General features: G+C 43.0%; 1 long non-coding RNA gene across 4 annotated transcripts in view; it reads right to left on the bottom strand.

Moving 5' to 3' along the window:
* LOC111774285 (uncharacterized) overlaps positions 1 to 26,280 on the bottom strand; it is a 38,588-nt gene extending 12,308 nt beyond the window's left edge. The window contains exons 1-2 of one of the 4 annotated variants that reach the window (XR_011440942.1): positions 26,078 to 26,259; positions 12,791 to 12,987 (exon numbers count right to left, since the gene is read on the bottom strand). This is a non-coding gene — a long non-coding RNA (uncharacterized lncRNA). Of the gene's footprint in view, positions 1 to 12,790; positions 12,988 to 26,077 lie in introns of all 4 variants that reach the window. The other 3 variants (XR_011440943.1, XR_011440941.1, XR_002809209.2) reach the window with 3 other exon arrangements.
* Between the last annotated feature and the right edge of the window lie 1,271 nt (positions 26,281 to 27,551).

The raw sequence follows: 27,551 nt of genomic DNA, 5'->3' as shown, positions 1-27,551 counted from the left end.
TCACCTCCCCTGAAAAATAGCTTTAATATCCTGTTGTTAAGATGGGGTTAGTGATGGGAGGTTACCAGGAAAAGCACAGTGAACAAGGGTCAAGTTGTCCTGCAGATTTAACTCACTGCCTTCTCCACTGATAAGAGTTTCTAGAGATCTAGAGTCATCCTGCCCTTCCTGGCACAGAGGGAGGCACCCTTACAAAGGGACCTTTCTCTTAGAATGTAAATTTCCCTTACAAAAGGGTAACTTCTTCTAGGTTTTCAGAGCTTTGCCTGTGTCTGCTGCTTTTAAATCATCAGCCGCTCAAAATAGCCCAGCCAAAAATGCATAATTTGGGCTGGAAAATTATGTTCCTGGTCCTGTGGTTACATTATTTTTATGGCAAGAAGTCACACTTGAACACTTGTGGTTTGCATGTCCAAGCCCTGGAATTTCATTTCAAAAATATCCAAAAGTAAACAGGCCTCAGAAACTTACTATACACGCTCAGGGAAAGAACAAGTAGAGTACATATTCTTAACAAACAGAATGTAATACAGGAATATTATATTTTTTTCTGAAATTCACATCTTTGTTGCCTGTTTAGAACTATTTTATGTTGTCTTCCAAGCTCTATTGATTAAATATATTTACCCTTATTGAAAAACAGACAAACAAGTGAATACATTTTTTTCTAGGTCACAAATATAGGGAGGGGTAGTGCCAATGAAACAGATCACCCAGGAATGTTTCTCAACAGGAACCCCCACCCAAAGGACTTCCCAGAGGATGTCTGTGCCCAGAAAGATCCTGGGAGAGAAGCACAAGAATTTCCTGCAATGTAGTTCCAGGTGGTTATTCCTTGCTTGCTTCTCATGTAAAATATCCACAAATATAATCTTTAAAAAAGAGCCATCCATGGCCCTGGGGGATAATGATAAAGTTAAAATATTGAGTCTGTTTGAAATGCGCCATGAAGGATGAATAGTTAATGATGCTGTGGATCAGGCGGGGAAGCTGGCTTTGGGAATGAGGGGAAGGATCTGAAAATTTAGAGACTTATTGTCAGCCCTAAGAAGACTCAGGATGGAGGGACAGGGTCATGGATTTGAGACAATGCTCCCCAAACATTTGGAAAACTCAGGAGAAAACGGGTACCCCCAGAGGAGAAAGGAAGGACTGAGGACCCCACAAACCCCAGCACATCCCATGCATGAACCCGAGAGACTGAGTCATGATAGTCTCTGCTGACCCTCCCTGTGGTCACCACACAATCTGGGGAGAAGCAGGAGTGGAGTCACAGAGCTGCCCAGAGAGGCTCTGAGGCATATGTCACTGCACACATTGATGGACAGGACGCCTGGGGACCTGGCTGCCACCCCAGCCCCTGTGCTTTGGGAGAGGGGGGACCAAGCACTGCCACCTGTGGACTCAGGTCTGCAGACTCTGGAGGTGACCACGGGGAGGCAAGGTCCCCCCACGGCCAGTTCTGACCAGCCCCTCCTCTCCAGGCTTCTCACCCTGGGACAGCACATTCACCATTTCTAGGTCTTTTAGGTCTCTCTGAACCCTTCTGACTCCCACGGCCAATGTGATCACAGCGTGACAGAGGCTGTGGCAGAGCCACCAAGGAACTGTTAAGTTAGGCGACAGTCCATCCAGAGCCTGGCAGGAGCTAGAAGGGACTCCCAAGTCAGCGCTGTGGTTATCCCCTCCACCTGCCCCAGCGGCTCCCCTGATTGGACAGCCCAAAAGGCCCCACCCCACATGCCTGAATGACAGTGAGTGAGTGGCTTCATGGCTCAGCGGAAGCAGCTTAGGCTGGTGGGCTGTGACCTGACTCCACTGGCATATTTGCATTGAAACAGAACGTCTTCCTGGCCTGGGGCTGAGACTGTCATTTTCGCCCAGCTCTTTCTGAGCGCGTGGGCACCCTTGTGCACTGAGACCTCCTGATTGAGTTTCAAATGGGGCAAGTACAGACCAGGAGGGTGACCCAGGCCAGGCCACACTGGAACAAGAGGGTCTTATGTCCTCTAGGTGTCAAGGGCTTGTAATAAGGCTGCAAGGTCAAGCATGGAACTGTGACCCTTGTTTAGAAATGCTGACACTTAACTGTGACCTCACCATCTGTAATAAAGAGTCAGGCTCCATTTTAATCTTTGAATCTTGCCAGCAATTTTCATCCCTGGAATAAATCCCAGTTAGTCATGGTTTATAATTCTTTTATATATTGCTGGATTGGTTTTGCTGCTATTTGTCTTACTGGCCTCACAAAATGAGTGCAAAGTATTCTCCCAATTCTAATTTTTAAAAAAGCAAAGAATTGGTGTTAAATAATCTTTGAACATTTTGGAGATCTCTGTGTTGAAAATTTGGGTTAATATCTTAAAATCCATTTATGTAATAAAGGATATCAGTAGAATAAAAAGCAAAAATGGCAGATCATTTCAATAGGCTCAGGGAAAATAAGTGATGAAATCCAGTACCCTTTCATGATTAAAGCACTCAGATTACCAGGAATAGAAGGAAATTTCATAACATCATAATGAGTATCTATGGAAAACCCACAACCAATATTATATTTAATTTTAAAAAATACTGAATGCTTTCCCCTGAAGAGAAGAAACCAAAGAAGAATGTCTGCTCTTGCCACTTCTATTCTAGAATATACTGGAGATTTTAGCCAGAACTGTTATGCAAGAAAAGGAAATAACATGCATAAAGATTGGTTACAAAAATGTAAAACGATCTCTACTTTCAGCTGAGGTATCTTGCTTTTAGAGAACTCTAAGAAATCCACTAAAAGAAGAATTTAAAGAAGAATTTAGCAACATGACTTCATTTATTTTATTTTATTGTCAATACATTTCTTAATTTCATTATCAGATTGTTAATTGCAAGACTAAAATAATTAGGAATAAATTTAGCAACAGAAGTACAAAATGAATACTCAGAAAACTTCAAAATATGGTCCAAAGAAATTAGAAATGTATAAATAAATGGGAAAACATCCCAACTTAACATTGTTGAAATGGCACTACTCCCCAAATGATCTGAGATTCAGCACACACCTGTCATGATCCCAGATTATTCCTTATACAAACTGGCAAGCTCTTTCATACAATTACGTGGAATTGCAAGGGAACCAGAATAGCAAAAGCAATCTTTAAAAAGAAAAAACAAATGGTAGGACTAAAATTTCCTTATTTCAAACTTTGTAATATGGTAATGGTAAAAACGAGTGTGTGGTAAGGACACGAAGGCAGACATACAGATCTATGGAATAGATTGAGATTTGAGAAATCAACCCATACATCTATTGTCAACTGACATTTGAAAAAAGTGCCAAGTGTGGGGCAAGAATATTCTTTGCCCATATTGGTGGTGGGCAACTGGATAGCCATATGCAAAAGAAAGAGGTTTTATCCTTACATGACACCACATACAATAATTTATCCCAAAAGGTAAAGACCTAAACATAAGAGTAAACTGTAACAAACTTAGATAAAACATAGGGAAAAAAATCCTGACCTTGGATTTGGCAAAGAATCGTTAGATAAGGTACCAAGAGCAAAAATGGGAAAAAAATAGGTAATTTGGATTTCATCAAATTAACGACTTTTGTGCTTCAAAGAACACTACAAAGAGAGTGAAAACATCCTTTGGAACTCTTGTGCATTATTGCTGGGAATATAAAAATCATGTTGATGGTATGAAATACAACATGGTGATTCTTCCAAAAATTACAAGTTGAGTTATCATCTGAAATAGCAATTCTACTTCTGGGATTGAAGTAGAATTGAAAGCATGGAGTTAAACAGACATATGTCCACTAGTGCTTATATTAGCATTACTCACAAGAGACAAAAGGTGGAAGTAAACCAAGTGCCCATCAACAGATGAATGGATCAAAAGACTTTGGCACATACATACAGAGGCACGTTATCCAACTTTAAAAAGAAAGCAAACTCTGACATGTGCTGTAACTGAACTATACACTTCCAAAATGGTGAAAATGTAAATTTTATGGTATGTGTATATTCCCACAATTAAGAGTAATATTTTTAAGGCAAGAGAGTGAAAAAACAACCCACAGAATGGAAGAAAATTCTGCAAATCATATATCTGATACAGAAGCAACATTGAAAATATCTACAGACCTCTTAAAAGTTAATTTTAAATAATCAAATAACTCTATTTAAATATGGCAAAGGATCTGAATACACTGTTTTCCAAGGAAGATAGAGAAGTGATCAAAAGCATATGAAAAGATGCTGGACACCCTTGGGTGTCAAGGACATGCAAATCAGAACCCCAGTGAGATACCACTTCACAACCACTAGGATGGCTAGAGTCAAGAAGTGAGATAACAACAACTTTTGTTGAGGATATATTTAGAAATTTGAACTCTCTTAGATGGGTGGTGCGAATATAAAATGGTGTTGTCACTGTTCAAAAAGGTCTGGGAGTTCCTCAAATATGAAAACTAAAACTACCATATGACCCATCAGTTCCACTCCCGGGTACTTATGTACTTTGTGTTTGTGTGCGTGCACGTGTGTGTGCGCCCGTGCATGCATGTGTAGTGAGAAGGCTTAAGCCCCTGTCTTAGCAAATTTCAAGTATACAAATTATATACATATATCAAGTCATCACTTGTTATCTTTAAATACAGACAATTTTATTAGTCAATTATACCTTGATAAAGCTGGGGCACGGGGAGGAGTTTCCTGGTCATCTCACATTTACATAATGATTTATTGTTTTTCTTACATCAGTGAAAATTGGAATCAATTTCCTTAGATCTGGATATGATAGAGGCTAACATTTGAAAGGTTTCTAGGGACGTGGGCAAAAATTGATCTAAATTTCCTTCTAGTGTAATATGTACTCCTGAGACTTTAATGAGCACGTGTGACACCCTGTGGTCAGACTGAGAAGAGTCCTTGCTCCCAGGCTGGGGCTGTGGGACTCAAACTTCCCACCAGAGCCAAGAGCTCTGGGATTCTTTATGTCAAGTACCAAAGAAGTGGGGGTGGGGAGGGATGGGTGGAATATGAGGCATGCAAACATTGAGGAATGTGGGAACCATACAATGGGAAAAAAACCTAGCAACTGAAAATATTAGCCAACTCTTACAGGAAACCCTAGTAAAATTAACAGGTCTTGTCTGAGCAGAGAGAGTGGAGGTAAGAAGGCAGAGGGATAACATATTCAAAGTACACAGAGAAAAAACTTAACCAAGAATCCTATATTCACCAAAACTGCTTTGCAAAATAGAAAGATGAAATAAAGACTTTCCCAGATAAACAAAAACTGAGAAAATATATTAATAGCCAACTGTCTTATGAGATTATCGAAGGAGTTCTTCAGGTTGAAAGCAGGTGGCCCACGATGGTAATTGATATCAACATAAAAAAACAAAAACACCAGTATAAGTAATTATGTAAATATGAAAGACAGAATAAATACCTATTTTCTCCTTTCTTCTCTTAGCTAATATCAAAGAACTCTATAAAATGCTATGTATTTAATGTGCTGTTGCTCTTATTTCATATAGAAATGTAATATATATGTAACTTGTTTCTCATTAAAAGCACAAAGGTCACGGATGAGAGCAAAGCTGTGTTGGGCTAAAGTGATTATAGATGGTAAGGAAATAAGTGTAACAAGATATTATTGGTTATATTATTAATAGATATAATCTGCATAACAATAAAACCACTAGAGGCTGGCCCCGTGGCCAAGTGGTTAAGTTCCCATGCTCCTCTTCAGCAGCCCAGGTTTTCGCCAGGTTCGGATCCTGGGTGCGGACGTAGCACTGCTCATCAAGCCATGCCTAGGTGGTGTCCCACACAGCACAGCTAGAAGGACCTACAACTACTACTGGTACTATACAACTAGGGACTGGGGGGCTTTTGGGAGAAGGAAAAAAAATATGGCATTCCAGTCAAAGCTTTGGTAATACAAACAATGTTTCCAATTGTGTCCTGTTATAAGGAAAACAGATTCTTATTGAACTTAGGCAAACAACTACATTACCATGAAAATAAGATTTACTCACTAAGAGTTTCCAAATTCTGGAGAGATCAGGTGGGGAGAAAAAGATAAACGTTTCAATTCCACTTACAAAGCTATAACTTACCACATTGGTATAAGTTATAGTTAGCTTAAGAGAAAAAGGGAAGTACACACATAAGCAGGGGTCATAAAACCTGAAGAGCAGGTGGATCTCCTGCTCTTTATGTATAGACACTGCATACCTAGATGGATTACTCAGTCAGAGGTCATCCACAGTTACAATATGGTTTCTTTTCTACAATATGACTTCCCTTATGTCAACCTTGAGTTGAGCCAGTTTAATTTTCACCAGTTTCATTGGAGAGTGGGTCAGTGGAGCTCCTGATATTATTATACCACCCTAGTACATTTACTACACTGCCTATATCAGAAAATGCTCTCCAGATTGATATAAAATGGCACTACAGGGGGGCCGGCCCCGTGGCCAAGTGGTTAAGTTCGCATGCTCTGCTCCGGTGGCCCAGGGTTTCGCCAGTTCAGATCCTCGGCGCAGACATGGCACCACTCATCAAGCCATGCTGAGGCGGCGTCCCACATGCCACAACTAGAAGGACTCACAACTAAAATATACAACTATGTACTTGGGGGATTTGGGGAGAAAAAGCAGAAAAAGGAAAAAAGAAGATTGACAACAGTTGTTAGCTCAGGTGCCAATCTTTAAAAAAAAAATGGCACTACAGACTGTAACATCACTTGCCATTTTATAGAGAAACAGAATTGAGAAAATCAATTTTTTATGGCTTTTAGAAATGTATTGCACATTTCAAAAATTTTTTAGAGGATTGTACAACTGTAATTTCACAAGGATGTTAACTTTTATAACCTTAATAAAAAAATTTTTTTAGAGGATTAATACGTAGAGATGTGGCTTCCCATCAAAAATGCGTTAGTCATTTGATTATTAGCTATTGTTAAAAACCAAACCACAGGCCCAAAATGGAGTCCTTTTGCTGGGCTCACATCACCAAACTGGGGCTTAATCACTAACCTAACTGCAACTTCAACTTTCCCAGGAATATAGTCTAGCCAGTGAGTCTGGGATTTTTTGTTCATTACCAATGAGGTAATCTGCCACATGGGCCTTCTCCATCCCCGAGAAGAAGATGAGATCATCCACCTAATAAGACCCTTGTGTCCCCAAATGGAGGTTAACAATGCCTAAAATAATCCTTCTTTCTGTTTATGACTTCCTTGCCCTGCCTTTAAAACCTTTCCCTTTCTGTAGCCCTTTGGAGCTCCTCTCTACTTGCTGAATAGGATCCCCCAATTTATAAATTGCTTAAAAAATCCAATTAGATCTTTAAAGTTTACTCTGTTGAATTTTTGATATTCAACACTATTAAAATAAAATTGGTTCATACACATTTTTTGGCTTATCATGTATTGTTTATTGTTAATATCAAGGTTCAAAAACTCAGCCTGAGATTTCAAAGTATGCCTAAAGGCTGCTCCTAGCATGTCTTCTAGCCTTGGCATCTAGATTCCCCATGCTCATGTAGATAACAATGTAATTCATTTCTTGCAAGTCTTTTCAGCATTTATGTAAAGAGAAGCCATTTAAAATACATATTTTTCTCCCCTTTGATACGCAAAGGCCAAGTGGCTGACATTGTGAAATATTCTTTGCTTTTTGTACATGTAAAAAGAAATCCTGCACCTATTTTCATATCAACAGTAGTCATATGACCATTATATGATGGTCCCTAACCAGGCCATCCCTGATCAAGGATGGGACCCAATGGTCAGCAGGATTAGTCAGACTCCAGGCAATCATGCTAGAAGACTCCCTGGCCAACACTCGACCTCATCTTCATAGTTTTACACACTCATAGTTTATTGCCAATCATCTAGCTGCCTGGAAAAAGAACAACATGAGCTCTGTATCCAAGGTCACCCTTTTGGGAGAAAGCACTCTGGGAGAATCTTGCTCATAATCACTCAAATACATAAGAAGGTCACACACGTCTCTGAATGTACTAAACACCAAACCGCAGAGCCTCACTTCAACCCTCAGGCTGATAAATTAATTACAATTTCTGAAACACACACGACCCTCAGTTTCACTCAGAAGCAGAGAAAACAAACAGGGTGTGGGGAGGCAGGCTTTGGGGTATCAGGACAGTGAGGTGCCCCTATGTTCCCATGGGAGGATGTGAATGGCTTATCTGAATAATTCTGTGGACAGACATAGTAATGATACCCACTATGCTACAGACTGATAAGAATGTGATAATATTCTGTAAAATCATAACACTATACTATACACTACAAAACTAATTGTACATATGTTAATTATATACTATATTCTACTTATATATAATATATACTAATTACATAAAATACTATACTATATGCTACCTATACTATATACAGGTAATATACTACATATACCACATAAAAATATATATATACTGTATTCTACATTATCTTTAATATATGCACACATACACACAGATACACACTATATGCAGCATGAGATAATGTCACACTATATACATTATACTACAGTATACAATACCTCTTTTTAATATAGATGAAAAAAGCCACCACAAAATACTAGTGCACTGAATCCAGCAATATATAAAATGACCTAAACACTATGACCACGTGGAATTTAACTCAGGAAGGAAATGTTGGTTTTATATCTGAAAATGAATTTTAAGAAACAATTAATAGAATCAACATCAAAAACTACAGCATCATCTCAATAGACACAAACAAGCATTAGACCAAGTTCAACACCCCTTCACAAGGAAAACGCAATAAACTAGCATAAACTCCCTCACCCTGAAATAAAGCATCAGCGAAGAACCCACAGCTGACGTCATTCTTGATGGTGAAGGACTGCAAACTTTCTCTCTCAGATCAGAGAGAAGACACAGATGTCTGCTCTCACCAGCTCCACCCAACGTGGTAAGAAAGGCGCTACCAGGGCAGTTAGGCAAGAACATGGGAAAACCGAACCATTCCAGATTTCAAAGGACACACACACCGCTCCACAGAAAGACATGCAAAATCACACAGACTTTGTCATGGCACATATAGGACACACAAACTCACAAACCCTCAGAGTTAACGGCTCAGAGACACAGATGTTCCCACAGACACACAGAGCCCAGGCCCTCCCCACTCTTCCCCACTCTTCTTTACTCTTTAGGGCCAATCATCAGACACATGGTATAATTTTACTAATATATCTTCCTTCTTCTCTCCTGAAATGTCAGCTTTAGAGCAAACAGGGATATTTGTTCTCTTTGTTCACCAAAGCACCTACCAGAAGGCCTGTCACACCAGTACTTCTTGTATTTTGGGGCTCACAGAGAGACAGACACACACACACGGAAGCTTTACACAAACCTCATCACAGGCCCAGGTCTTCACAAAGTCAATTGCTCTCACTCCCATCCCACCTGGTAGAGGGGTGTCTCCTGGCACCCAAACCAATACCCAAAGAGAGGGGTCTCAGCCCTTCCAGATGGGGAAGGGATTTCACCCTTCCTGCCAAAACACAGTACAACAGGACACTCTACAAAAAACACAAAATGGGAGACTGGATGGCAGTCAAGGCCCAAAATGGCTGCAGTCACAATGTTCCAGCCCCTCTCACTGCTATAAATGTGTCCAGAAACTCCCTCATCATGAACTGTCCCTTTGTCACTTTGCTTTTCTACTGTGAGCTCAGTGAGGGGACCAAAGATGAGTGTCTCCTCGCTCAGCCCCCATGTCCCCTGCTGCAGGCTCCTTGGGAAACATCAGCTCTGCTGTGGACTCACATTCCCACAGACCTCACTCCGTCCTCCCACGGTGGCTCCACCATCTTCACTAAACACTTTCTCTTCAGGATTAGTGTCCAATTTTTACCCTTGAGATTTTAATTTACAGAGGTGACTAAGTGACAACATGGACAGGCCAATGTCACTGAAACACTTTTGTTACTAACATTTCCCAAGATAAGGGCACACCAGGCCAGGTAAGGTCCCAGGGGCTGCCTCAAGGGTTGCTCAGGAGGCAGAATCAGGAGGGGGACACAAACCTAGGCCACAGCCTTCATTTGGGTCCACAGGAAATGTGAGTCAGGGCAGAGTAAGCAGCTCAGGACTGGCTGCTTTGAACAATCCCAGCAGCCTCTGGGGCACAGGGACGGCCCTCAGTCATCTGGTTCCTGGCCCTGGGTGGGTTTAGGGCAGGGAATACTGTCTGGCGTGTGAGAGGCAGATAAGGAGGTCTGTAGGGACAGGGCACTGGATCGGGCAGGATGCACGTGAGAGGCCTGCTCCAGATAAGCTGTCCACTGCCAACATGGAATGAGGTGCCCCTGGAAGGGGCAGGGTCTCCCTATGTCTGAGAGGCCACCCAAGATGTCAACACATCTTAAGAGACAGAAAATAAAACACACAATTAATAGAATCAGAAAGAAGACAAGGATTTGTCTGCTCACGTCAGTTCAATTCAACATGGTGAGGGAGGTGCTACCCAGGCAGTTAGACACCAAATGACATAACAGCATTCCAGATTTTAAGGACATAGACACACAGCCCCCCAGACAGGCAGACAAAATCACACAGGCTTTCTCACTGGACACATATGTGCACACACCCACACACAGACACCCAAAGTCACAAACCCTCAGAGATAACGGCCCAGAGACCCACCACCCAGGCCCTGAAGAGGGAGAGTCAGGGCCCGCGATGGCTGCAGTGATCACCGTGTTCCAGCCCCTCACGCTGCTATGATCATTTCCAGAAACGTGTCCTCACCATGTGACCCTTCCTCACTTTGCTTTCCCATTGGAAGCTGAGTACAGACAACAAAGGTCTGTGTGTCCTCACCGAGCCACTGTATCCTCCACTGGAGTCTCCACAGTCTGGGATCCATCACCCCCTGAGGTCTCACCTGTGTGCAGACCTCAGTTCATCCCTGCGGGCCATCCTCATGGAGGCCTTTATCACTGCCCTGCCCTGGAACGTTCACTGATGGGGGTCAAGCCAAGAGCATCTCAGATCCCAGGTCCACCAGCCACAGAGACATCACCTTGGGGACCCAGGAAAGCACTGGAAGTTGTTGCATTAGCACGTGGGGACCTGGCTTGGCTCATGTCTACCATTTCCCTTCAACAAACTGTGGGTGTGGCCTCCAGCAAAGGGGAGACACCACCTCCTGCACCTGTGTACTTCAGGAAAAGGAGAAAATCCTGCCTTTTCTCATCACTTCCTTTGGCGTGGTGACTTGCATTCTAGGAGCCATGTGAAGGGAGGGGGCCCTGTGACTGCGGAAGGTCTGGCTGAGATCACAATTCCCCACAGACCTTGGGGCTGGAACTCTGCAGGGTGAGTCCTGATCCAAAAACGTAAGCATAGGCCTTAGTGGGAGGGCTCCAAACTCACTCAGGAGGTGGATTCTGGGGTGAGGGAGCCGGGCATGGTCAGTACATGAACCACTGAAACCACAAGGTGGAATGTTCCAGAGATCTCAGGGAGAGTGATGTAGGTATAACTGGGCACCTAAGGGACTCCCAGAGCTCGGAGAAGTCAGGGCATCTCTTTGACATTATTGGTGGTATTGAGACTACTGTGAAACTGTGCTTGTTGGTGCAGAGGGGATGTCTATGTGACAGCGGGGAGTATTGCATTCAAGGGGCCTGTGCTGGGACTGGCCTGGTGGCACAGTGGTTAAGTTCACACGTTCCACTTCAGTGGCCTGGGGTTTACAGGTTCAGATCCCGGGTGCAGACCTACACACCAGTTGTCAAGCCAAGCTGTGGCAGGCGTCCCACGTATAAAGTAGAGGAAGATGGGCATGGATGTTAGCTCAGGGCCAGTCTTCCTCAGCAAAAAGAGGAGGATTGGTGGCAGATGTTAGCTCAGGGCTAACCTTCCTCAAAACAAAACAAAATAAAACAATACAACAACAACAACAACAACAGCAAAAGGGTCCTGTGCCTCATGTTATGTGTTCTGGGTTCTGCCACTGCCTCGCTTCACAGACGTGTGGGGTTGCAAATGTGAAAACAAATACAGGAAATCTCATTTAGAATGGAGTCAAGAAGCCCTGAAGGGGGAGCTCTCACGCACTACTTCTGGCTGTACCTTGCAGACTCAAATAGGAAGTGTCCCTCCCATTCCCCAACAGGAAAAAGCTTGCTTTACAGACCCCAGCAGGAAGAGGGAAGAATTTCTCCATGACCAGCAACAGCCCAGCCAATGAGAAACCACTACTGTCACCAACTTGAACTCTCATTTTCATCCAATAGACTTCTGTTCCAAACAACCCATCACAGCTTCCTTCTTTCCTCTGTAAAAGCAAGCTCATCTGTTCTGTTCTCCCTACCTGCCTATGTGTCACCAATTTTCATGTCCTGAATTGTACTTCCTCTGATGGTCATGAATAAATTCATCTTACTGGTAAAATAACTAGCTCTTTGATTTTGATCTCAACACAGCAGAGAACATTTCCAGAGTGGACAGGTGTTGCATTTAAACACGTTTCCCAGCAAGGAGGCACAGAGTAGGCTTGAGATGGGAAACTCAAGAGCTGGAAATGGTCTCAAGACCTGTTCCAGGAAGACAGGATGTTGATGCCCAAGGGTTAGACGAGGATGCACCCAGGCAGATCCTATGTGTGGAGATGTGTCAGATGCACCTTTATGTTTCAGACCACTGCATTCCCAGGATACAAACTGAGAAACCTGGTGTCAACTCAAAGATGGAGGCTGGGAGCCCTATCACTTTCTCACCAGTTATGTGAAGGACACGAGGGCAGATGTAGCCCTAGAGGGAGCTTTCTAACTTCAGACTCAGTACCAGGCACAGTCTGCAGTGGCCGATGTCCTTCTTCCACAGTCCTGCCACTTCTTCCTAAGAAGGATCCCAAGGTGGTGGAAGGAAGTGTTGCACACGTAGCAATCAAAGTTCAGGAGAGTTCAAAATTATCCTAGCATGTGAAAACATTTTTGTTACTTTCTATTAACTGTTTTTATATATACAAATACTACTTTGAGTAGTTGTGAATTTTCACAAGCGTATAGTTACACCACCATCAGGATGGAGAACAGTCCATCACCCTAAAGGAACACTCTAGTGGTGCCCATTTGTAGTGAACCCTCCTGCCCTTAAGAATAGATCTGTTTTAGGTTCCTATACCTTTGCCTTTTCCAGAATGTCATATAGGTGGAACACCATGTTGACTTATGGGTCCTGTTTGGAAACTCTGATGCCACATTTGTAAACCGGCATAATTATGAAAACCTTGCAGTGTTTTTGTGAGCTTGAAGTTTCTGATATTGCCCAGGAGAGGGGCACAAATTATGCCTTCAAAACTAAGAGATTCCACTGTTATGAGCTATGTGAATTTGGGTAAAACCTCGAGCTTAACTTTCTTCATTTGCATCACAGGAGAGGATCAAATGAAATACTCATACTTATAAGATCATATAATCACTACAGTGCTAAGAAAATATTAATTAGCGCTGAATTAAAAAGGGAAAAGTTTGGATTTCTGTTGCTGTTAAATGAAACAAAAGCTGTCAAGTTTTACCCCATCTTCCATAACATCTCCTGGAAATGTAAACATATGGAAATGATCCCTGAAAACAGCAAAAATGGGCTTTGGGGCTTTGTGCCTCATTGAAACAAAAACCTCCCAGCTACTCTTCTTACAAAAAGGCATCGAAAACTTCCCAGTTTGAGGATGACTAATTCACCTCCTTTGCCACCACACAGGATATTACTCAAAATGATACTGTGTGTCTGTCTACAGCTCACCTCAGTTATTGCTTGGATCAATACTGTTACTGCACTAAGGGCATGATTTGCTCGCCGCAAGACAAAAGCCAATCGTCAAGAGGCAAGATGGTCGCAGAGAATGGGCATTTTATTACAGCTTGCTAGCAAGAGGGAAGATGGCTGACCAATGTCCAAAAGAACCATCTTAAAGGGGGCACAGAATCTTGAAGCAGTTATATAGGCTGGTGGGTTATAGGGGAGAGGGTTAGGAATGTTGACCTACTGGTGTTACAGACTGGGAGTTGCCACACCAGATCTTTCAGTTTCCATTGACAATGGCAGTCAGCACAGATTCTCTGTTGGGGGGTCATCACATTCCAAAGGAACTCAAAGGAATAAAGTTATTGTCTTATTGCAGCTGGGAGGTATATATACTAGCAGGGGTCATAAAATCTACAGAGCAGGTGGATCTCCTGGAGGGTGCAAATCCAGCTGGGTTAGTTAGTCAGAGGTCATTCAAAGTTACAACATAGTCTCTTTTCTACAATATGGCTTCCCTTATGTCAACCTTGTGTCGAGCTGGTTTCTAAACATTCATAGCTCTTTTCAGTGTGTTAGCCAGGAAATCACATTGAACTTGCACAGATATCATTCTACTCATAGGAAAACCCATGGTGGGCTACAGCTGTGCAGATGACCAGATGCCCCCCGCCCCCCCCGCCTCCTCAAACTGGGAGAAACTCGAAGGTTTCATGGGGTACAAATTGTGTCACTCACACTGAAGAGCAGGGAAATGATATGCTGCATCAAAAGACAATTTCAAATCCTTTCAACTGATATTAAACAAAAACATTAATACCACAACTTCCCATTGCCCAAAGCAATGGAAGTCTCAAGTCTAGATACCCATATATTTGGATCATGGTCAAATAGCACATGCAGGAAAACATTTGACCATGGCTAAAATGAAGACAAACTCTGTCTATGCATTTATCTTTATGGGGACCTATTGCTCTTAATCCCAAGAATGCAGGACTTTCGGTGTCGCTGTCCACTGTTCACATCTACACTCAAGCAGTACCTCCAAGAGTGCTTAAGATGTACTAGATGGTGGGAAGACAATGATTGATGATGACATCCTCACTCACTGAGGCCCCTACCTACCATGAATAGATGAATGGACACAGAAGTTGTAGTGTATATATATATATACCATATATATATACACACACAATGGAGTATACATTGGCCTATTATTCAGCCATAAAAAAAAACAAGGAAATCTTGCCGTTTGTGAAAACATGGATGAAAGTTGAAGGCATTAGGCCAAGTGAAATAAGTCAGAGAAAGACAAGTGTTTTATGATCTCAATTATATGTGGAGTCTAAAAAAACCAAACTCATATAAAAAGAGATCAGGCTTGTGGTTAGCAGAGGTGTGGGGTGGGGGCAGGGAAAGTGGCAACTGGAGGAAGGTGGTCAAAAGGTACAAAGTTCCAGTTATAAATATATAACTCCTAGGCATGTAATGTACAACATGACAACTAGAGCTAACGCTGCTGTATGATATATAGGAAATCTATAAAGAGTGTAAATCCTAAGACTTTTCATCACAAGGAGAAAATTCATTTTCTTTATTCTTTTCTTTCCTTTTTACCTATATGAGAAGATGGATGTTAGCTGACCTATTGTGGTAATCATTTCATAACATGTGTAAATCAAACCATCATGTTGGACACCTTAAATATATACAGTCATGTATGCCCATTTTTTCTTAATAAGACTGGGAAAAAAGGGTCAGAGATTTCTGGTCTCAAGTGTGTCAGGCAAGGAACTCATAAGCCAGATTCCAGTTCTCAAAAGAAAAAAGGCAAAAAACTTGAAATCAACAACTCTTCCATCAGAGAATTGAGGTCACAGGGTAAACCACTGTCTCCACAATTAGAAAGAGAGAAAAAAAAGGTAGCAATTTAAAAAATTCCTGAAAGTATTTTGTTCTTAACAAGGCATGACCTAAAAACAATCTGTTTCACAAGAGTGTAACTGACTGGGATTTTCCCAGAGCCTAACTGACCAGAAGGCACTGAAATAGGCAACTTGAGCCTCTTCCAGCATTTTCTGATCTCAAAGGTGAGGCAATCATGAAGACGATAGGGTTTTATTCCCCTCCTGTCACCAAACATTTGGTGTGTGTTCCAATGTCACTTCTCCAACTCCACACCACCACAGAGGTGTCCCACAGTTCAATTCAATTCTAACACTAACCACCCAGACTTCACATCAGACTCCACGAATTAAGAGTGCAGATCTGCAAACTGCACCTTCCTTAGATGCCAACCACAAATGGGGTGCCCAGTCTCCCAAGATTTCTACACAACCATCTACAGGTTCACAGATTCTCTCAACACCTCATTACCTTTGGTAATTTACTGAAACAATTCTGAGAACTCAGCAAATGGCTTTACTTACTATTATTGGTTTACTACAAAGTACACAACTCAGGATCAGAAAAAAGGCAGAGATGCATATGGCAAAGTAGGGCAGTGGTATGGGTGAGGGGAGTGGAGGTGGAGGAGGCTGCAGGGATTCCACACCCTCTCTGGACACTCCACCCTCCCAGCACCTGCATGTGTTCACCAGCCCAGAAACCCTCTGAATCGTGTCTTTAAGCACCCTGATGGAGGTTTCATTACATGCACACAATTTATTAAATTATTGGCTATTGGCCATTTGTGAACTCAGGCTCCAGCCTCTGTCCTCTTCACAGATGCTGGGAGTTAGGGCAGTAATTTCCAACCTCTCATCAAGGCTTGCTATTTTTGGTGTGCAACCCCCATCCTGAAGCCATCTAGGAGCTGGCCCAGAGTTGCCTCGTTAAAACAAAAGACACTCTATCACCCTTATCACTCAAGTAATTCCAAGGGCTTCAAGAGGTTTTTGCTAGGAACTGAGGACAAAGGCTACATATCTTTCTTATTATACAGAAGGTCAAATCCAGGGGCACAGGCTCACTAAAAGATTGAGATCAAATCACTGGACTATAGAATGCTTCCCCTCTGCCCACACCTCCCTCTACATCAACTGGGCTCTTGTTCAATATTACTGGACTACAATGAAAGAACTAGATACTTTCAGATAAGGTCAGGAGGAAGGCAAGGATGTCCCCTCCCACCACTCCTAGACAACCTTGTACTGGAATTCATATCTAATGCACACAAATGAGACACAAAAAGATAATAAAAGGTACATAGATTTGGAAGCAGGAAATAAAACTATCCTTCTGACACAAGACTGTCTATGGAGAATATCTCAAAGAATCCCCAATAATGAAGAAAATCTCTTGAACTAAGAAGAGTGTAGAGAAAGGCTGAAAGATAAACTGTTAATATGCAAAAGCTGGGAGTGATGTCAGCATCATGGCAGAGTGAGTTTTTCCAGTAATCTTTCCCCTGCAATATACAATGAAAAGGACACTCATACTCCCACGGAGGACATCCAAACACAATACAAAAAATGTCGGAGAGACCCATGCAGCCATATCACAGAGGGCAGAGAGGCTGGAGAACCCCTCAGAGGCGGAATGGGGTAAGAGAAAACTTCACTCCCTCCCCTAAAGACTGCAATCTGAGACTGCGGGTGGCCTCCAAGAGGGACAGAGTTGGGGAGGGGAGGTTCATTCATAGGAACATCAAGGACTCCCAAGGGCCCTTGCAGCCTATAGGGAAGCCCTCTACTGGGGTGAAAGCTTTTGCAGGGGGTGACTTTATCAAACCAACACCCCAGGAGAGCAGATAGTGAGAGCAGAGGGAGAAAACCCTGAGAGCACACAGGAGAAAGTGCCCCTCCCGCCACCTGCTCAGCACAGCTCCAGCCCCTGGGATTTTGGCAGGAAGCAGAGGGCTCAGAATACATGGCTCTTGACGCCCAGCCAGTGGCAATAGGTGGTAACTGTGACTAAATAACACCAGGATGCAAAAAAACAGAGCCACTCCCTCTAGCAATATCAAACATTATTTTAGATCTCCACACCAGAGAGAAAACGACAAGTACCCAGAAATCAGTCCTGAGGATGCAGAAATATGTAATCTAAATGACAAAGAATTCAAAACAACTATCATCAAAAAACTTAATGAGGTAAAAGAGAATGTAGAGAAACAATTCAACGAGTTCAGGAGCTACTTCACAAAAGAGATTGAAACTATAAAGAAGAATCAATCAGAAATATTACAGATTAAAGACACCATGGAAGAAATAAAACAAAATATGGATTCCTGGAATGCTCAAGTAGACACCATAGAGGAACGTATCAGCATAATCGAAGATAGACATGTTGAAATGCTCCAGATAGAGGAGGAGAGAGAACTAAGACTAAAAAGAAATGAAGAAAGTCTCCAGGAAATATACAACTCAATTAGGAAATGCAATATAAGAATTATAGGTATTCAAGAAGAAGAAGAGAAGGAGTAGAAAGTTTGTTCAAAGAAATAATAGCAGAGAACTCCCCAAACCTAGGGAAGGAAATCCATGTGGAAGAGGCTACCAGATCTCCTAGATTTGTCAAGGTAAAAACACCTACTGCAAGGCATATAGTAGAGAAACTGGCAAAACTGAATGACAAAGAAAGAATACTAAGGGCAGCAAGGCAGAAGAAAATAACCTACAAAGGAACCCCATCAGACTTTCAGAGGCTTTCTCTGCAGAAACCTTACAGGATAGAAGAGACTGCAATGAATATTCAAATCTTTGAAGGACAAAAACTTTCAGCCAAGAATACTCTATCCAGAAAAAACATCCTTCAGATATGATGGAGAAATAAAAACTTTCCCAGACAAACATAAGCTAAAGGAGTTCGTAGCCACGAGACCGGCCCCTACAAGAAATCCTCAAGAAGGCCCTCATACCTAAAAAAAAAAAAGTGGCTGGGGTGGGGGGAGAGAAGGGTTACAAAGCACGGAATAAGGAGATAAATAGGTAGACAGAATCAGAGCAGGATAGCAAATACTCAAGTATAACATTAAAGACAAAGAGAAGGAAAACATCAAAAACAAAAATAATCTTGTCGTTTTAACCACAAACTCATAACACAAGATGGAATAAGATGTAAGAAAAACAACTTCGGAGGGGAAGAGAAAAGGGACTGAATCGGTTTAGTCTAAGGAAATGAGAGGCCATCAGAAAAGGGACTATCTTATTCACGACATTAGGAATACAAACCTCAGGGTAACCACTAAACAAAAAAGCAGAACAGAGACACAAATAATAAATAAGGAGAAAGCAAAGAAACACATCATAAAAAACTACATAACTCGATTGGTAGACCAAAATACACAGGACAAGAAACAATAGAAATGAAGGAGAACTTGAAAACGAGTGATAAAATGGCAGCATTAAGCCCTCATATATCGATAATCACCCTAAACATAAACGGATTGAGTTCTCCAATAAAAAGACACAGAGTGGCAAGATGGATTAAAGAACAAAACCCAACAATATGCTGCCTTCATGAAAAACATCTCAGCTCCATTGACAAACACAGACTCAGAGTAAAGGGATGGAAGACAATACTCCAAGCCAATGGCAAACAAAAGAAAGCAGGTGTTGCAATACTTATATCAGACAAAGTAGACTTCAAGATAAGGCAGGTAAAGAGAGACAAAGAGGGGCAGTATATAATGACCAAAGGGACATTCCATCAAGAAGAAATAACACTTATAAATATCTATGCACCAAACACAGGAGCACCAAAGTACATAAAGCAAGTATTAACAAACCTAAAAGAAGACATTAATAATAACGCGATAATACTAGGGGACCTTAACACTCCACTTACATCAATGGATAGATCATCCACCAGAAAATCAACAAGGAAACAATGGAGTTAAATGAAAAGCTGGAACAGTTGGACTTAATAGACATATATAGCACACTCCATCCCAAAACAGCAGAATACACATTCTTCTCAAGTGCACATGGAACATTCTCAAGAATAGACCATATGTTGGGAAACATGGCAAGCTTCAATAAATTTAAGAAGATGGAAATAATAACAAGCATCTTTTCTGATCACAATGCTATAAAGGTAGAAATTAATTACAAGGAAAAAACTGAGAAAAAGACAAAGATATGGAGACTAAACAACATGCTATTGAACAAGCAATGGATCACTGAAGAAATTAAAGAAATCAAAAAATATCTGGAGACAAAAGAAAATGAAAACATACCATACCAACTCATATGGGATGCAGCAAAAGCTGTATTAAGAGGGAAATTCATCACAATACAGGCACACCATAACAAACAAGAAAAATCCTAAATAAGCTATCTCAAACCACACTAATTGAATTAGAAAAAGAACAAACAAAGCCCAAAGTCAGCAGAAGGAGAGAAATAATAAAAATCAGAGCAGAAACAAATGCTATTGAAACAAAAACGGGAGTAGAAAGGATCAATGAAAGTGTTAATATGCAAAAGTCAATTGTTTTCCTATAGATCTACACAAAGTAAACTCATCTTTGACAAATGACCAAAGGCAATTCAATGGGAAAAGTCTTTTCAACAAATAATGCCAGAAAAACTAGCCATCCACATATATATAAAAGAATCTAGACACAGACTTTACATTTTTCACAAAAATTAATTCAAAATGAATCATGGATATTAGTGTAAAACATAAAAGTACCATGCTCCTAAAAGATAAAATAGGAGAAAATCTAGGTGACCCTGGGTTTGGTGATTAATTTTTATACACAACACCAAAAACAAGATCCAAGATAGAAAAAAAGAGGTTTGCCTTCTTTAAAATGAAAAACTTCTGCTCAATGAAACAGTGTGAAGAGAATGAAAACAGAAGCCACTAACTGGCAGAAAATCTTTGAGGACAATAACTGGAGTTTGGTCGAATGCCACTTTGTAGAGTTTCCAGACTTCTGTGCTGAGAGTGCCTATTCAAGGTGGCAAATTCGCAACTAACAGCACAAATGTGGTCAAGTAAAACTTGTAAACAAGGAATATATTGCCTCCCAAACATCAAAAGAACCTACCAGATGTAGTGGGTGCCGAGAGGAACAATAGCTACTTCTTCATGGTGTCAGAGAAGAAGCGGGTCTCAGATTATCAAATAATTTACAGAAATTTAACAAAGTTATCAGAGCCACACATTATATGTGTGGCAATGTCCCATCCACTTTTTGTGAGCTCCTTTGTATGTCCTGAATGTCCTCAGAGCATGTGTCGTTAATAGAACATCGTCCCTGTGTTCTTGGAGGAACCAGGATGCAGTTCAGACCCCGCCTGCAGTGACTGTGAGAGGGTGCAGCTGTGGAAGATCCATGAGGACAACCCAGTAAAGGGGCATCATGTCCCTTCAGAGGGGAAGGCCAAGTGCAGCTGAGAGGCTGTGGACACAGGACTGCACAGAACAGACTTAGCCAAATCTGTGAGAGCAGGATATTTATCAATTGCTGATTGGCTGTGGCCAGTAATTTCCATTCTGTGGGAACGGGAACAGGGGTCTGTGTGGAGCAACCACAGCCTCGAGTTGAGGTAAATCACTCTGAGGTGTTAGTCATTCTTTCCAGTTTAATAACAGGACAAATTCGGACGTTAAAAGAAGCACTGGGAATAAACAACCCTTCACTAAGTAGGTTTCCTATACATTTTTCAATCCTTCAAGTCCTTGTGTAATTTACATTGGGCCATATTAACTACTTGATTTGTGGGGTAAGGTCCCAATTTGTCAAGCCAATTTGTAATTGGCAAAGACTCACTTAATTTTAATTCTGGATCACTGGATCACAGTAGGACAACAGGTTTTATGACCATGGAGAATTTAGGCAAGACCATAGTTCTGATGGCTAAAGATGAAACACTTGTTTGATTTGTCCTCTATATTGTTCATTAACACCCCTAAGATCATGAGGGACACCTTCCTTAAATTTAGTGGGATCCCAGGTAAAACTGTAGTTTGACACATAGTATTGATTAACTGCTTGAAGGTTTCTGAAATAGTGCATTATATCAGATAGGAAAACTAATTCAGACCCTATGTTTTACAGGTCAAAAAGCCAAGCAGTGTACCTTTACCTGTTTTGTTATGTAAATTCTTCAGTATATTTTGGATTTACAATGGGGCAAATTGCGGACCTTAGTTTCAGTATTTTATCTATTGTTTCCTTCCTCCTGATCTTTCCTGTTTATTTCCCCAAGTGATATAATCCAGGGGAGGGAGTGCCTCTCTACCCTGGTATTTATAAACTTTTTTTTAGCAAAGAGCCTCAACACAGTGCTATCAGGGTTAGGAGCCTCCTATGTGACAACTGCTTGCTTTATAGGGTTAATCCCTGGGCTTAAGTCAACTTTGAACAAATACCTTGTGCTACAGGGGTGCCATGGGTGTTGTCCTCTATAACCCTGAAGGTCAGGATCTTTGTGGCAGTAGAGGCAGCGGCAGCAGCAGAGGTACTGAAGGGGCCTGGGGAGCCCTCTGGTCTTAAGGAGTGTGGACTCAGCCTGCCACCTTCTGTCTGCCTTTCCCCTCATTTCTCCTTTTTCAAAATGAAACCTCTTTCAGGAGTGACCTTCTGATGGACTCACCTCTTGCAAAGGGTATAGTCCTGTCCACCCCCATCCATTTGGTATATAAAGCGAGGACAGCTTCTGTTTCATCTTCACTCTAACAGAGATAAATCTCAGCAAAGACACTCACCCAGGACCATTTAAGGAGGCCCCAATCCCACAGTCCTGCTCCCAAATGCCTATAAATTCTCAAAATTGCCCACTCTGGTCAGCTGATCCTAGAACTGATTCTTGGTAGGGTCAACAATGCCACAGGGAGCAGCACAGCTCCCAGCACGCGCTCCCCAGCAAGCAGCGGCCCACAGTGCATGCCACCACCAGGCAGCAGAGCAGGGGAGCAAGTCAGAGCAAGAGAAGACAGACCCACGGGTGGGGGTCATGTCTGGACATGCGGCTCAGGGCACCAACTGTTATGGTCCCTGCAGAGGGGTGGTTCCCTTGTTGAGTCACGCCAGGGTGGTACGCGCACACACACACACACACACACTGGGTAGGAAAAGGCTTAGGACTCACATAATAGAGGTCTGAGGGGAGGGCAGGGCCAGCCTCTCAAGCAGCTCTCACAGGGCTCAGAAAGCAAGGAATGGAGCCTGGCCTGGGGGTTCACTGGGCCTGGGGGTGGGGCCGGGGCAAGAGCTCTGCACACAGGCAGGGGCTGGTGTGGTGGGAATCTCCTGCCTGCTCTAGAGGAGAGAGCACCCAGGCTTCCTCCTCAGCTTGTCCAGGTTGGGGCACGAGGGGAAGAGGCTGGGTGAGGCTTAAGCTGTGAGCAGGCACCCAAAAATGTGGAGTCTGACTGCTCCTTACAAGGACAAAGTGGGTAACAAAAATATGCATTCTCGACTGACTTATATAAAGAAACACAAACAAGAGGCTGAAAAATGATCAAAACTGTGTATTAGGGGGTGACTTGAGTAACAGTGCCGGAGGGGACCAGGATGTGTTGGTAGTGAGTATTCTTAAGTTTAAATTTTCTGTCTTACAGATTTATTTCAAATAAAGAGAAATTTATGTTCTTTAATTTTAACTCTAGTACATGGGAAACCATTCTATGATTTACTTCCTCTAAACACAAATAGTTACAGAAATATAAACCACACAATATAAAATTCTCAAATCTCTTTCTAACTAAAAGCACATGCAGCATCCTAGTTTGTCCTTCCCCTATGTCTCACACTGGGGTATTTTCAGGAGTAAGCAGTGTATAATAATGCAATAGAGGTTTGAGTTTAGCCCCTTAAATGTATTGGATTTTTAAGGATTTACATAAAGCTCACATCAGTTAAAATAGAAATTCATTTGCTTTAGCATTTTTAATTTCTATGTTCTCTAAAGACATGCACATAGAAAAACCGGTCTAAAAATGAAAAACAGATTGTCTTCCTTTCCTCGCATCCTCTCTCTCAATCAACTTTCAGTTTCAGAGTCCAAATGTTAAGGGAAACTGGACCCAACTGTCTGCACTATTCCATTGATAAAGGAATCCAAAGGAAAGAAACACAAATACTGGAATCAGCTCAGATGAGCAGCCTGCTTCCCACAGGACAGAAGGAAAGCCACAGTCAGAAGGTCCCATGTTCCTGACTCTCCTGGTGGAGTCAGAGCCCTGGAGGGGGTCAGTTCCTGGAGAAGGAGGGGAGGGCACCTGAGCAGCCACAGGAAGGAGCTCTGGGAGCCCCACACACCCTCCTCTCCCCAGGGAACAGTGCACATGCTCCCTCTCTCAGGCTCCATTCTCACAGTGAGGAAACTCAGCTGGATCCAGTTTAAGGTTCTGACCCAAATGGACCCCCAGATTAATGGGCCCTAATCCAGGACACAGAGCTCCTGACTCTCACAGACTTTCTCAGTGTAAACAAATTACTCTCTGAGTGCACCTACACTGTGGATGCAAAACTCCAATTATGTCTAGAAACAGGCCCAAGGGAACCACAGTGACAACCTCAGAAAGGGCCTCACTCCCCACCCCATGAGCACGTGCACCCCCAGCTCTCCAGGGCTCTGCAGCTCCTCTCAGGATCAAGGCTCCTTCCATGGGGGTGTGAGCAGTAGGACACCTGCAGGGGGAGGCTCCCCAGGAAGGACAACTGGGCCTTCAAGGCCTTCCCTCTGCAGGCTCAAGGGGGCCTCAACTTAAATTGACTGCCCTCAGGCATCTGCCCAGACCAGGGGTTTTTTGGACCACCACTGATATTTTAAATACACAAATCTGGTGTTTGAACAATCCAGCTAAATCACTCAAACCAGTCTTTATGTGGAAATGAGGGAAAAACATTGTGTGGCACTTTGCTGCCTCAACAAGAAATCCCAGAAGAACGTATTGCTTTCTGGGGGAAAAAAAAAAGATGTTAATATAGTATTCTTATTCTTTCCATGACAGTAAATTTTTTTATAAACTATTAATCCTACTTGAACACTGCAGGTCTGCAAGTCTAAGCCCTGGAAATCCATTTGAACTCACCCAAAATAAAAGAACAGACCTCAGAATATTACTACCCACGATGGGAGGAAAATAAGGAGAGAAGAATTTAGCATGCATTGTAAAACTGGAATATTTTAATTTTTTCTGAAATGCACGTTTCTTGCCTCTTTGGAAATATTTTATATTGTGTTTCAATTTGTGTTGATTAAAAAAACTTTTATTCACTGAAAAATTGAGACTCAAATAAAGTGAATAAATCTTTTAAAGGTGACTAACTCAGGTAGGGACAGTGCTGACAGGACAGATCACCCAGGGAAGTATCTCAAGAGGAACCTGCACCCAGAGGATTTCCCACAGGATGTCTGTGCCCAGAAAGATCCTGGGAGAGAGTCACAGAATTTCATACAAGGTAGTTCCAGGTAGTTATAGGCTGCTTTTCACTCATGAAAATATCCACACACACAAAGTAAATCTCTTAATAACAGTCATCCATTGATTGTGAGAAAATGATAAACAATTATCACATTGGGTCTGTTTCAAATCAAACACGGAGGACAAAGAGTTCACAATAATGCTGTGCATCCGAGGCAGGAAGTTGGCATTTCGGAATTCAGGGAGAGACTGGAAATTTAGGCATTTATTGCAAACCCTGGGAAGGGCCAGGCTGGGGAGGCAGGGTCATGGATTGAGACTCTGCTGCAAATATATGTGGAAAATTCAGAAAAAACACGTGTCCTCTAGGAAGAAAGGAAGGACTGAGGACCCACAGACCACAGGTCCTCCGCGCACGGACCCCGGAGACCGAGGCCCGACTGTCCTGCGGGCCCTCCCGCGGGCCCCGCACCGTCTGGGACACGCGGGGCTGCGGGCACACAGCGGCCCAGAGACGCTCCGGCCCAAGTCGCCGCGCGCAGGGACCACAGAACGCCCCGGGCCCGGCTGCCGGCCCCGCCCCCACGCTGCGGCCGGAGGGGCCTGAGAGCCGAGCGGCGCCACCGCGGACTCGGGGCCGCAGACCCCGGAGGGGACCGCGGGAGGCCGGGCCCGCCCCGCCGCTTCCCACCAGCCCCTGCTCCCGCGTCCTGCCCCCGGGGCTGAACTCTCACCATTTCTAGGGCTCCTGGGTCCCCCTGAGTCCTTCTTATGACCCCCACGCCCAGTGCAGGTCACAGCGGCTGCGGCAGAGCCACCAGGACCGTTAAGTGTGGGCAACAATGGACCACAAACATGGAAGGAGCTGGGAGGGAAGTCCATGTTGGGCCAGACACGCGTCCCTCACATGCTGCCTCTGCCCAGAACCTCACCATTTCTAGGTTTCCTGGGTCCCCCTGTGTCCTTCCTACAACTCCTGAGGTTGGTACAGGTCACAACTGGACAGAACAGGTGACAGAGCCACGTAGAGCCCTCAATGGCGGGGAGACGCGGTCCCCAGCGCGGCCGGAGCAGCACCTGCCGGGGGGTTAGGGGAGCTTCGCACCACCCACCTGCCCCGGCGCCGCCTCTGATTGGACAGTTCGCGAGACTCGCCCCCTTGTGTCTGAGTGACAGCCCCCTGCAGTTTAGGTGTGCAGGCAGAAAGTCAGCCAGAAGTCCTCCGTCCTCTGCAGGGACATTTGCATTGAAAGGTAGCGTTGGCAGGAGATTCTTTGCAACTGTGATCGTTCTTTATAAACACACACAACTGAAACTCACCTCACCCTATGCAATAATTAGTCTCACTTCATTTTGATCTTTGTTGACAACTGGAGTCTGACGTAGTTTTGCCAGATAGGCACACAGGCACAGATACTGTGACCAGGGAACTAGGCAAAGAAAGGGTACAGAGGATCTGATAGAAACTAACGATCTGTTGAGTGTTTACAGATGGAAAGTTACAGGAAGAGCCTAACCGCAGAAGGTTCCCACAAGCAAGCTGGCTGAAGCCGTTTCTAGCCGCCTCAAACTGCTCTTCAGTGAACTGAAGTGAACTGTCCCCATTGTAATCTCAATAAGGTTTTAAATTCTCCTCCTCTGGGAGGGAGCAAGCAGCCATTTCTAGATCATGTGACGTGTGTAGTAGCATGTGTACATCTACCCACGAGACTTAAATGACCATGACCACTAGGCAGTAAACCCTGATCTCTTGCCTTTTCCTTAACTGAATATTCATGAACTGTACTATGATCTCACAATTAAAGGACCCCTCAAACCCTTGTTTGGGGAGACACAGCTTTGGGAGAGACCCGCAGTGTTGTCCATTGCTTGTGCAAGTAATAAACCTTTCTTCACCTACTTCTGCCTTGGGTGTGCTTTTTGGTGCTACACTCACCAAGAGGTGAAGCCATTGAGTTCAGTTACAGCACCAGCGATGCATTAGGTGTGCATCCTTCCAACACTTCAGTCAGAGTCAGAATAAGAGTATTGTGAGCAAAAACAAGTCATTATTTCAGAAGAAAAGTGCCTTCTGCGTATTCAGAATGGTTAACTTTAGAAAATATTTGTATTCTGTGGGAAGTACAAACAGGGCCTCTTTATCATTGGTGGTTAAATTACTCTCTATGGTCTTGATCTGGCCCTTACTTGTGCTTACACTATTTAATCAATCATAATAAGACATTGGAAAACTGGGTTTCATCTAAACAATCAGCTCACTGATTCATGAGTCTATGATACTAGAGTGTCATTCATTTTGACAATGTTGGAATCACTCCGGGACAGGCATCCTCTCAAAATAGTATGCACAGATACAATCTCTGATCATTTCCTCTCAGAATTCCCTGAGGAAATGCTCACCTTTTA

Source organism: Equus caballus, chromosome 7, assembly GCF_041296265.1.
Source record: "Equus caballus isolate H_3958 breed thoroughbred chromosome 7, TB-T2T, whole genome shotgun sequence".
Lineage (NCBI taxonomy): Eukaryota > Metazoa > Chordata > Mammalia > Perissodactyla > Equidae > Equus > Equus caballus.
The sequence above is the reverse complement of the archived record's forward strand: the minus strand, read 5'-3'. Positions and strand labels throughout refer to the sequence as shown.